The sequence below is a fragment of the Manacus vitellinus genome, unplaced genomic scaffold, assembly GCF_001715985.3.
Source record: "Manacus vitellinus isolate BGI_N305 unplaced genomic scaffold, ASM171598v3 scaffold_70_pilon, whole genome shotgun sequence".
In the NCBI taxonomy this organism is placed as follows: Eukaryota; Metazoa; Chordata; class Aves; order Passeriformes; family Pipridae; genus Manacus; species Manacus vitellinus.
In genome coordinates this window covers 2108327-2120583 of record NW_021940754.1, presented here as the reverse complement: position 1 = coordinate 2120583, position 12257 = coordinate 2108327, and positions in this window count along the sequence as shown.

The following is a 12257-nucleotide window of genomic DNA, read 5'->3' as shown; positions in this document are numbered from 1 at the left end:
AGCGCAAAATGAGTTGAAAGCCCTGGCTGGAGGATGCTATAAAGGGCATAGTCTGAGTTTCCTTGCAAGTGTTTTGGAGAAGACAGGATGCACCAGGGGACACTGGCGTGAGAGGCAAGCAGAGCAGGAAAGCTCAGCCACCTCTTCATTGACAGGCAAACCACAAAATAAGTAATCCTGACCCACTCATTTCTCCTCTCCTAACTGGAGAAGCTAAATACAGGTGAGGAAGGCTGTGCTGCTTCTGTGGTCTTTTAAGACAAAAACATAAAGCCTAGTTCCTCATTATAAAATACTATCACAAATGGTGTTTGGTAACTTCTCTTCAGTGTGGCTTGGTGGCAGTGCTAGTGTTGGTGTCTGCAGAGCAGAGCACAGGATAAACATCTACCTCTCCTGAGAACCAGGAGAGCCTCCACCAGAGCTCTGCCTTCCTGAGGAGAGACAGAGACAAGCCACATGGAGACCAGCCAGAGGCCACCTGTGGGTTTAGGGCCTGTTGATGTCACTGAATGGAAATACCTGGAATATGTGGGAGCCAGACAGAACTACAGCCGTTCCCATTTTTCTCTGCAAAGCCACAGGAGATGAGATTGGCTTTTCTTGGCAGGTGCCAGGTGTTTCATCTGCACATTCCACAAACACAGAAATAATTAATACAGGCTCCACGTATGCTATGCTCCTATCTAGCTGCTGCATTGCTGCGAAACTGGACGTGGGGTAAATTAAGTTTCTTGTTAATGCCCAGGCTGGTAACAATAAAATCTGAGGAACTGTTTGATCTCAGCTGCCACAAACCAAATCCCCATGGCCGGATCCCTGGCAGCATCTCCCCAGCGCCTCCGTCCCCTGCCCCCTGCAGGCCTGGACTGGTGATAATGGGACTCACCTGCACTGCCCGGCAGGAATGCACAGCAGCCAAGTACTGCTGGTTAAGGGCACCTGAAGGTCTGGGGGTTTTGAACTCAGTCACTTATAATTTCACTAAGTGCTAAAATAATAATCATTAGAAGAGTGGGTCTAGACTTTTCCCCTGCAGCTCCTATCTCCAAATTTGACTTTGTGTTTCTCCTCCCAGCTGTCACACTGGCAGTTAATATATTTTGCACAGATTGTGGTGTGATTAAGGGGTACTGTTTCCCCAAAGGCAGCCACCAGCACCCAAAACAAAGGTGCCACTTGAGCCACGAGGTGTCCCCACAGGGCAGCCTTGAAGAAGACTTGGAAGGAAGGCACAGGAGAAGACACAACTCTGAAGTGCTGGGCATGAAGTTCTGACGCTTGATATTTTATTTTTCCCTTTTTTCTTTTTTTTTTTTTAAATGGTGAATGTCTACTTTTTGTCTTATGCTAGAAACAGTGATCCCCTTCCATCTGGGGAGAAAAACACTCAGTCTTTCCCAGTCTCCCTTGGATCTCTAACTGGAATAGGTGCAATGTAAGTGCGCAGGAAAATAGAAGTTCCATTTTCTTTGTCTTTTCCCAGTCCTACTGCCCTGCTGTCTCAGCATGCCTGCCAGATAGAGGCAGAGAAGTGATCTAGAGAAATGATGCCTCTTGGCCAAACAGTAACTTCCCAAAAACTGATCATTTTGGTACAGAAAGTTTTCATCCTAGTTCCTGGTCTTTTGATCCAGAGAGCAAAATAACTAAATAACTTCTCATGGAGATGACAGCAAATGGGTCTTAAGGGTATCAGTTCCTGCTGCTGTATGATTATTTCTACAAGGTGAGATTAGGAGAAATTTCCATTGTTCCCCAAAAAATGCAGAATTTGTGCCTTTTTCTGAGCAGCTCAAATTCTCTCAGACAAAGAAGACAGCAGAAGCAATAGCCCTTTGTGAAGCTCTGAGCTACTTGGCAGACACAACCAAAAGCACCACCGTGATGTGAAACCAGCCTTTCCTTTCTTTTACTTTTCACCTGAGCACAGAAATTACACACTTCATTTTGGAGCACAGAGAAACCTTTGGTGATGGAAGAAAACCCCAGAGGTTTCATTGCTTTTTGGTGAGTGCAGGGAAGAAAAGATGTCTCGGAGTTTCTACATTTACACTTGACTATCAGGCCTCCCATCCTTACTGCTATTAGTTGAGTGAGGCTGCTATTCTAAAATATAACACAGGGTTTGTCTGACGGTGATGATCTTCAGCACTGGATGTTTTCCCTTCCAGACTAGACAAGTCAACAGAAGGAAAGTCTGTCAGACAGAAAAATATCTGCTGGAGGGTCTCTGCAAACCTACGAGCTGTCTGCACCAAGACAGGGTCAGAGTAACCTGTGCTGGAGGTCCATGGTCTTTCAACCTGGTCTTTGAACCCGGGTAATGATGTTGGTCACGGGATGAGCGGAGAGTGACCTCTTATCTTTGCTCTTGGCATGGAAATTGCTGACAGTGAATGTGGGGAGCTGGAGCAAGTTAACCGCTTTCCCATATCAGCTGAGGAGGTACCCCACAGATGAAGGGTTACTGCAGCTCCTCTTCCAAATCCCAGGCTATCTTGCTACAAGCTACCAATGACACTGCCAAAACTCAGGGAGCTGACACTCGTCCCTCTTAAAGCACCCAAGTGATAATGCTTCGTTGACACATTCATCAGCACAGATAATCCTGGAAAACTGCTTGAATCCTACAGGGGAAATAAGCTGTTAGAAATACTGCCTGCAAAGGTTGCCTTACTACGTATCTCCATCAAAAGTACCAGTCATAAAATCCTCAAGCACTTCCTGTCAGTGAGAGAAGGGCTGCCATGTTCCGGATTCTTACTGCAAACTCTTTATGTCATGATTCACCTGGTTCCTGGTATGTTCACAAAGCAGGTGGTGAATTCCACATCTACCTAGGGCTAAAATGTCTCTTGGCAATGGAATTAACACCTTAGCAAATAATTTGTTTGCTGACTCATGTGGCTCCTACGTGGTGTTACTCTGCCTGGGATGTGGGAAGCGCTGCTGGGAGGCAGGAGGAAAAGGTCAGGGAAGTGAGTGCAAGAAGGCAAATCACTTAAATCCTTGGGCACATGACAAACAAAAGGACAGTAGAAAAAGTAATAAATGATTACGCAAAGTTTATCTTGGCTTTTTTTTTCCTCTCACTGGGAAAATAAAAACTGGGGTGTCATGGTATAAAGGGGCTCCTGGATATCTTTTTTTTAAGAAGGTTGGACTGAAAAATGTCAAGAAATGCCATTTGAGTGACCTCAAACTGAAAATCAAAGCCACAGAGATGCAACATGATCAAAGCTGCCTTGTGGTTTCCCAGCCACTTTTGCTATTGATTTTGACTGGGTTTGGTTATGGACTTTGATAAAAGCAGGCCAGACACAAAATCAATGCTGCTTTTCACCCTTATTTTTCAGTCCATTATATGCTATTGATAGCAACTGGTATTTTTCATCATGACAAATTTTTATGTTCCCCTGGTTAATTCACTAGCTTCATCTTAAGACACTTTTTGCCTGTCCAGTAGGTAACACTATACTGTCCAAACAACTTATCTGTAATGAGATCCCTCATTTTTGATCGTGGCATCCTTCCTTGTCTTTTTGTATCATGTGTCATCATCTTCCATTTACTCCAGATAAAAGGTTTGGGGTTTTTTTCCGTTTTAGAATGGGTTGAGAATAATCTCTTGTGCGTGCACTTATTAATTTCCTTGTTCTTCTCTAGCATGTTCTCTCTAGTATGTTTTTGACTCTAGCACAGGTTAACCTACTTTTTAAAAGCAAAGTGAGGGAAGCTAATCAGAAACATCAATTAACAGCATGGATTTCAAGAGATGGGAGAAAACAAGGAGATGAGTTAAAGAAATCAGTAACAGAAGCTCACAAAACCAGTGCCTGAACCCAAAGAGAGGGGACACAAAAGAAGAAACTGTTAGAAACACAACCTGACCAGAAAGGAGGATGAGGACATCACCTCAAAATAGGAGGAGCTGATTAAGTGGAAATAAGAGGAGTGGGAAGAGAGCCAGGCTGGTTTGAGGGATAATCACCAAAGCTACTGAATCTGGGAGAAGGGGAATATGTGCAGAAATAGAGAGAATTTAGAGCAATGGAGAAGGAAGGATGGATATATTATTATGATAAGGAGAAAGCAGGTGAGAGGGGACAGATAGTGCTGTTGGAAGGTAGAAGTAGGATGGACAGGAGGTCAGCACTCGGAGCATGTGGAGATAGTGGGTGGGTGATATATCCATTTTATGACCTGACCCACTGCTTGGGCAGGCATGAGATGGACGGCAGCACCGTCACACCCGGCACGTCCCTGAAGGACACTGGCAGGTCACCAAGCTCCAGCAGAGACCAGAAGGACACAGCTGTGGGAGCACGTGGTGGGGGAAGTGCCAGTGTTGCGCAGTGCCTCCGCTGTGTTTGCTTTGGTGTTGGCAAGGCAAACGAGGGTAACTGGGACAGGAGCAGAGTGCAGGTGGCAGCCAGCGTGGCTGGGGTGTGTCACTGGAGTCACAGCATGGGAGCAGAGGCAGGGGGAAAAGTGCTGCTCAGAAAACTCTGATTGACACTACCATGGAGAAGTCTGGGCCAAAGGCCAGCGTTGGAGGTTGCAGGGAAGGAAGGCTGAGGAGAAAATCATGTGGATTAAAAAGCAAGACCAAGGCAGTGACAGCAGGAGAGCCTGTGCTTGGAAATGACCCTAGATACAGACAGGGCTTATGAAATTTCCCAAAATTCCGTGAAATGTTCCTCTCATCCCCACTGAGCCAAATCTTTTGGTTCAGCAAGGAGAACAAGGGGCCTGTAGGGGCCCTCTGTGCTCTTGCCCTTATCCCCACCCAACCCTTTCTGCAGGGGGTTCCTTCTCTGGACCTAGCAGGGATCCAGCACAGCTCAAGGTGAGAGTCTGGAGGGGCAGAGAACAGGCATTTCTTCCCTTTCTGGGCACAGTCTCAGCAGTCAGACAGCCGTACCTAATGACCAGTTCCACCCAGGCGTGCAGCAGCGCTGGAGGCGAATGGACACCAGCTGGATCCTTCTCTGAGAAGTGAATGCATGGTGTGTCCTGCAGCAACCCCAGAGCTGTGGTTTGTTTGGAAATTCAGCCAAACTCCCACCTGCAGCAAAAAGACGAGGCAAGGGTCCTAGCTGGAGAAAAGGGGCATCCGTGCTGCTACCACATGATTTTCTACCCACGCTTTTGAACAGCTAAATAACATGGAGCAATCAGGACGTGCCTCACCTTTTCTCCTGACTCATATCCTGGTGTGCTACACTGGGTACACAAAAGCAAACGGCTGCGATAGTTTTCAGGCCACCATCATTTAAACAGGTTCATCCGAGCCCATGAGCTGACCTGCCAGAAGACTGGGAAGGAGGCAGCTCCCAGGCCACCGCAGTTCCCGAAAATGTGTGCTCATTATATCAAATGGAGGCTGCGCTTCGGTACTCAGACTTAAAGGCTTTTCTTCATTTATGCTGCTTTGACAGAATCAATATTATGAAGACGAATCGTTTCTCCAAACTACTGTTTCCCTTCCAGACTCCCCTGGTTGAACACATTTGTGTTAGCTTTTGTACACGAGCACAGGTTTTTCAGAGATTTATTACCTTTACATGAGAGGAGGGGGGAAAAGAAAATCATTAATCCACCACCAACCTCTACTTAGCTGTGCCATGGAAGATATGATGGGGCTGGGAGGCGAATTTGCACCGTCCTGCTCTGTCTGTGTTCTCTCAGTAACTATTTTAACATCCTCCCTATGGAGCTGTATAATCGCCACTACATTTGAGCTCTTGAAGCAGTCATCAATTTTCAACAGAGCAGAGGAATATGAAGAAGATGGTAAGATAAAAAGGCCTTAACTATGATTGCATCCAGTATCTAACACTCCTCCCTTTTTATGTGTTTTTCTCCTCTGTTTTTTCTGATTTGATCCCAAATTTGCTTCATTTGAGAAGTGATTGTTTCACAGGCGAGCCAAGATTTTATTTGCTGTACATAAAACCAGACGTGATGCTTCAATGAAGCACACTGTAAGAGTGTAAGAGAAATCACACCAGCTGGGGAAAAAGGAATAGTTTGGGTCTCTCTCCCTGGGGAGTTTCATTCAAAGACATGTAACAACTTTTCTCAAGCAGTTGTAGAGCAAGAACTGTAATTAAAAAAGCTCATACGAATCAATCTCAAAAAATTAAATCAGATCTGGAAGGGTGGATCAGATGTTGTTATTACGTAGCTATTCACCTACCCAAAATGGGAGTATGGCATCAACTCAGCTGAAAGCTTTATTCACAATCACTACTGTGCATAATAACTGAGCTCCCATGTTGTTCAACTTACCATAACCACCACATTCCTGGAAGAAAGAGATTACATTGGATCTAGAACAAAGTGAATGCGCTGCAATAAATGTTAATATTTAATCATGTGAAGTTTGCCAGCCCTCTGGCACATGCAATACAGGCCGGAGACAGGGATCAAGGCCTCTGGTCACAGTGTACACACACTGCCCCCTTGGCACCAAGAACGAAACCTTAAACGTCTCAAAGTCCCTTTGATAAGAGAAACTCAGTCACCTTAGGAGCTGTTATCCTCAGAAAAAGCAGTAATAAAAGTTTGCTTTGCTTTTTCTGCAGTAGTCCCACTAGACAACAGGCCAGACTCAGAGACAAACCAGGGATTTCCCTGGTTACAAAGAATAAAAAAACCTACTCTTCCTAATCACCTAATGCATTTATAAAGCAATATTTGAGTTGGTTTCTATTTATTTCACCTGGTCTTTCACTCTGCAGGGCTGCCAGGGCAGACCCGGTCATCCATGGCCATCTGGGAAAGGCGGATCAGCTGGGGCTGAGCTAGCCTTGGTTTCCAGCACTGGCATTTTCCCAGCCCTCGTCAGCTCTCACCTTCAGAAGAGAAGTGTGACTGAGTCACGGGTCTTGTCTGCTGGCACCTCTGCCAAAAATTCTGGGCCTGACTTTTGAGGATTTTGAGAAGGAGTGGATGACAGGTGGAAGACATAACATTAGAAAGGAGATGATATTTTTATAGCTTCTTCCTTTTCCAAGGAAGCTGTTGAACCAGCTGGGATATATGACAAGATAAAAAAAGAGAAGATTTGAGATGCTTGCACAACTACAAGCTGATGAGGTCTGGGTAATGGAAGGTATCACATCCCTGTCAGGAGGCTCCTGAAGTCAGAGTAAATTATGGTGAAAAGGCATCTCTGGAGAAGAGTGGCAATGAAGCCTGTCTTTTAAATTTACAGCCCAGGGACAATCCACTCCACTGGGTAGGATGCGTCCTGGGTTGTTGTTTTTGGGGGACTTAGGCTGTTTTTCCAGCTCTTGTTCAGCAAGTAGCTGGAGTTTCTTAGAGAGCTTTTTCAAGAAGACGGCAAGAGTCACAAAATTTTACTGTCTCATGTTTCCCTCCAAAGCTCCTGTCTTCTCTGCCTTGCCTCTTGCCAGCATGTGGACATCTTCAGGGGCTCAGTGTCCAACATGACAAATGCCACAGCTGCTCCTCCTTATCGCTTTCGCTCCGTTTGAGAAAGTAACGTCAGAAAAAGGTTTGTCTTCCAGCATTAGCTCTGGAAACCCACCCTGACAGGGAAGCTCCACATGCCTGTCTTGCCCGGGGGCCAGTGATTAGCAGGTGTTGCTTTAGAGCTGCTTAAGTGGGCTCAGCCACACCGGCTCAGCCCTATTTATAGCTGGGACTGAGTTCACCACCAGGGCTGTGTGAAGTGATGGATGTGCTACGGGGCATGAGCCCCTGGGCGTCCTTATAAATACTTGCAGTCCCCCAAAAGTCATTAAACTGTGTAAGCACAAGCAAATGCCACCCTCGGAACCTTGAATTACTGCTCTTGGCTCTCCCAGAAAATCACTGCACTTTGCCTTGTGTGGGACCAGGTTTTAGGTTTGCCCCCCAGGTGTGCCAACCCATCCGAAACTCCTGAACGCAGCCTGGGTGATTGAAAGATGCTCAGAGGTGATCACCAACCCAGCTAACACGGGTGCAAGCCAGGGCAGATTGAAAGACAACTTCCAGCAGGATGTGCCTCCATCTGGATCATGTCTCATTTTGGGAGAGGTGGCACAGCTCAGTCCAACATTTCTTGGGAGCCGAGTAAAAGTCACGCCAACAAACAAGGATCTATTTTAAGCACAGCCCTGACAACTGTCCCTCCTCTATGGGGGTTTGGAATGTCACCTTAAAGACAGGGGGCTTGGTACATGCTGTACAGCTTAATGAAAACAGTCATGTGGAGCCTCGTGGATAGGAGTTTCCTGAGTTATTCTGGGAAAATTGAACACAAGACACCCTCCATCTGAATTTGGCATCAACAGGTTTATCATTAATTTTTCCTGTGATGGTAGTGGAAGGCCAAATCCTGTCTCTGCATAATTAATCACGTGTGCTGTCATTGAACCGGGACTCAGGACACCTCAGATGGGTTTATTTACGTCAGTGGGAATTGCTGCTCCTTGATAGCAGAACACGGTTCTTTAATACCAGCTGGATGTGTTCCTCTGTGGAGCAGATTTTGATTAGTGTTCCTTGCAGTTTTCTGTGGGTATTTCTCAATCCAGACATGCCAAGCTCCCTAATTTCCCATGGAAATGGTGAATCTCACAGTGGGTCTCATTATAGTCTGGATTTACAGGCCAGTCTTGAAAAAAAATATTTCATTTAAGAGGAAAAATTCCTGGTAGAATTATTGGTAGGAAGCATTGGACTCAATGATCCTTGTGGGTTCCTTCCAGCTCAGGATATTCTATGTTTCCGTGATTCTACAATTCAGAGAGGCAATGAAGAATTTTAAACACTGCAGTGTTTTAAAACCTGAATTCTTCTTGGTGTTCAAATTTTTTCCTTGCATTATGCCATTTAACACTTAGATGGCAAATGCTTATGGACAGAATTAATTATAAAGGATCCACTTTTACAGGTTCAGTCCAAGTGTTGCTCATGTGAGTAAAGTTACTTGCTTATATCCTCCTTCAGGATTAAGAAGTGAAATCTCTTTAACTGAATAGCACTGGCCATCTAATTTTCACTTCTCATTTCACTGACAGCAACTGCTGAATATCAAAAGAACAATATATGGTAAGAATTAATGACACATATTTGGCATCTGCTCCCAGCAAAGCATTTGGAGAACAGGCAACTGGATAAGAAAGGAGGACAGGGACCACACATAATAATAGCACTTCTTAAGAACTGATGACAATAGATGGTCTGTCTTCTGTACTAGGAAAATGTACTGGCATTTTACTGCTGTGTTTATTATTTAACCACGGGACAACTCACAAGCACTGAAAATATTCCACTGAAGTCCTAGCATGCTGCTGAGTCCAACAAGGATGTATTTTTAAGGAGAAAAAAAGCAGAATTGTCCTCTCCTCCCCACCTGAAAGGGGTACAAGAAGATCAACACCGCTGGAGCCGGTGGGGCTGGGATGTGGAATGGCTCAGTAACCCTTCCCTGTGTCTCTCCGCAGCAGCGAGCGATGAAAAGCGCACTCAGCATGTGGGGCTATCAATGCCAGGATTGTAATGCAACTTTCCCTCCCTTCCTGAGGTCCGTCTGCAGCCTTCCCAGCACAGAGCTGCCTTTTCAACAGCCTCTGCTATTTCTGGTGCCTTTTAACCATCTCATCATGGGACCAGCTTGGCCTCAGAACACCACGGGAGACACAGCCAGGGTCTGCTCTGGGAGAGCAAAATGGGGGTGCTGGATTGACCTGGAAGACATGGAAAGCTGTGCATGAGGAATTACAAGCCATTACCTTATTACATGCTTGAAAAAAGGTACAGAGAAACTCAGCTAGCTACAGCTCCACCCAAAAAAACATACGGGGAAGATTTAATGGGAGCAATGCACTGCCAAACTCCTCCCTAGCCAGCACCCCACCTCCCCAGCCCAGTTTTTGTAACAACAGGCACTACTGCCTGGTCCAGCAGTTAGCTTTTAAGTGTCCCATGCCCCCACAAAGGCTGTGTTCCTTTGTGTGCACCCTGAGCTAATTTATATTTGCTGTTTCTTCTGCTGGAACATTAATTTGCCTGGCAACCATGGATATTTTTCCCATGCTGGTTTACTATTATTTATGTGCAGTCACAGTAGCAGCTCTACTGCATACAGGGTTTATTAGGGAAGAGTTTTGCTTGGTTTTCCTCCACGCTGGCTCCTCCACGGCGGCTCAGCCGGGTGCTGGTGCACTTGTGGGAGCAAATGCAAATGTACAATGAGCCAGAGAGAAAAATGCCTCTCTTCTCACTTTGCTTTTTCTCCACCTTGACACTTGCAGATGAGTATTTTCAAAGTGTGTTTCTCTCTATGGCAGTCCTGGTTGGCTCTGCCTTTCTCTTTAGGTGCCCCCACCAAAGGCACCAAGGACCTCTTCTGTATGGAAGATGCCCACTCTGCTCAGCCCCTTTGCCCATTGCAGAGCTAGAAGAGGTGCTGGGAAATGGTTTGGGACTGGGCTGGTTGGCTTGGACAAAACTGTTGTGGCTGTTTTATAACCTCTGCATAACCACAGAGGTGATCAAGGACCTGCATTAGGAAATATCCCTGGCTACCTACGTAGTATAAGTTAATATATAATGGTGTAAAACCAGGCTGCGAGTCCACAGTAGAGGTTTTGGACTTTTTCCTCCTGGGATTTTGGGTCCAAACAGGGTTGATGGAACAGTTCCTCCTGCAAAACACATTTTCTTAGCAAGGGAGCTGGCGCCTCACACCTCCTCACCTTGGGAAATATGGACATGTGGAATATTTCTGTAGCTCCTTTTCTTGAGGCTTTTGCTAGACACAGCTCCACAGTCCCCCTGTCCGAGCTGCAAACATGCATTTGAGATGTTATTTTTGGTACTGGGGGTACACTGGCAAAGAGCAGGTTGTAAACACATTCACTGGTTTGTCTCCTACTACATCCAAGCTGCCTTGGAGGAAGGTCAAGTTGTGGACTGGGATGCTTTGGAGGGCTGTGCTGAGGTCCTGAGTGATCCCTACCCTGTGCTGCTGACATAATCACAGCAGAACTGAAGGATTTACAAGAGAAGCTGATACACTCATGATATTTTAAGTTCTATTTCTGTGTTCCCTGCTTTCTAACTCACACATTGCTGGATGTCTCTGGGTTTGGTTTGGTGTGAAGGCTCCAAACCAGCTAAACCCTCCTGAGCTTCAGGAAGCTGGATCAGAAATAAACAGGGTCCTTATTTTAAAAGAAATCCCAAATCAGGCTCCAAGCACCTCATGTATGGGAAAAGCAAGGATTTGAACTGACATGGCAACTTTGCAGCTCTGTTATTTCTCTGTGCCATGTAATCCAGCCAGCACGAGGACAACAAGGGAGTCTTTTCTGCTCTTCCCAAAAACATTGCACTTCCCAGAGGACTGTAGCTGTGGCAAACACACAAACCACAGCCCACACACTGATGCAAGAGGGCTGGTGTTGGAAAGCAAACTCCCTGCTCTTCATAAAGCAGAGGAGCAGATAACCCAGCTGAGGTCCAGCTTGTTAGGGACAGCCTTTCTAGCAAAGCTACAGAACATCTGGAAGTGCTCCCTGAGCATCTCAAGGTCCAAAATGATACTCTTGCATCTGGGACAAGGAATGCATTCAGGACTCTTGTCCTTCTAGCTAGTCCAGATGAAACAGAGAAGGAAGAGGCATTGCTGCTGAAAAGGATAGAGCTACCTGGGGAAACAGAGAAGGAAAGGGGGGAGAAACATCATGGTAGAAGACAGTGGTTGGGGAAAAATCAGGTTAAGAGTGGGAAATACAGAAGTCCTAGAGGGAAAAGTGAGGGATGAATGAGAGAAAGTAGGAAACCACATGCCACCAAAATGATCACAGGAAGGTCTGTTGTGCTTTTTTTAATATTGGCTGTGATCAGGAGATGATCCAGAAGCATTCCAAGCTCCAGCTGTGCCAGTCCTTTGCCCTACTCTGCCTCTCTGTCTCCTGGAACAACATTTGTTCTGGATCAGATATCTAGACAGGTGAGGGCAACAGGAAGGTTTCAGGACATGAAGAAATATTTACATCTTTTTATTTGTTTTAATATGAGACCGCCAAGCCACATAAACACGTATTTTTATTTAAATTAGAAAATGCTTGTATACATGCATACACGTATTTATTTATATAAAAGCATCTCTTCCCCCATGCAGGAACATGTTGCTTCTCAGTTCTTCATCCTACTTACCCATAATTTTTCCTTAAAGAGCCATGGCAGCAATACAAGCCCTAGTTTTGTCAACGGAGGGACCAACGCTG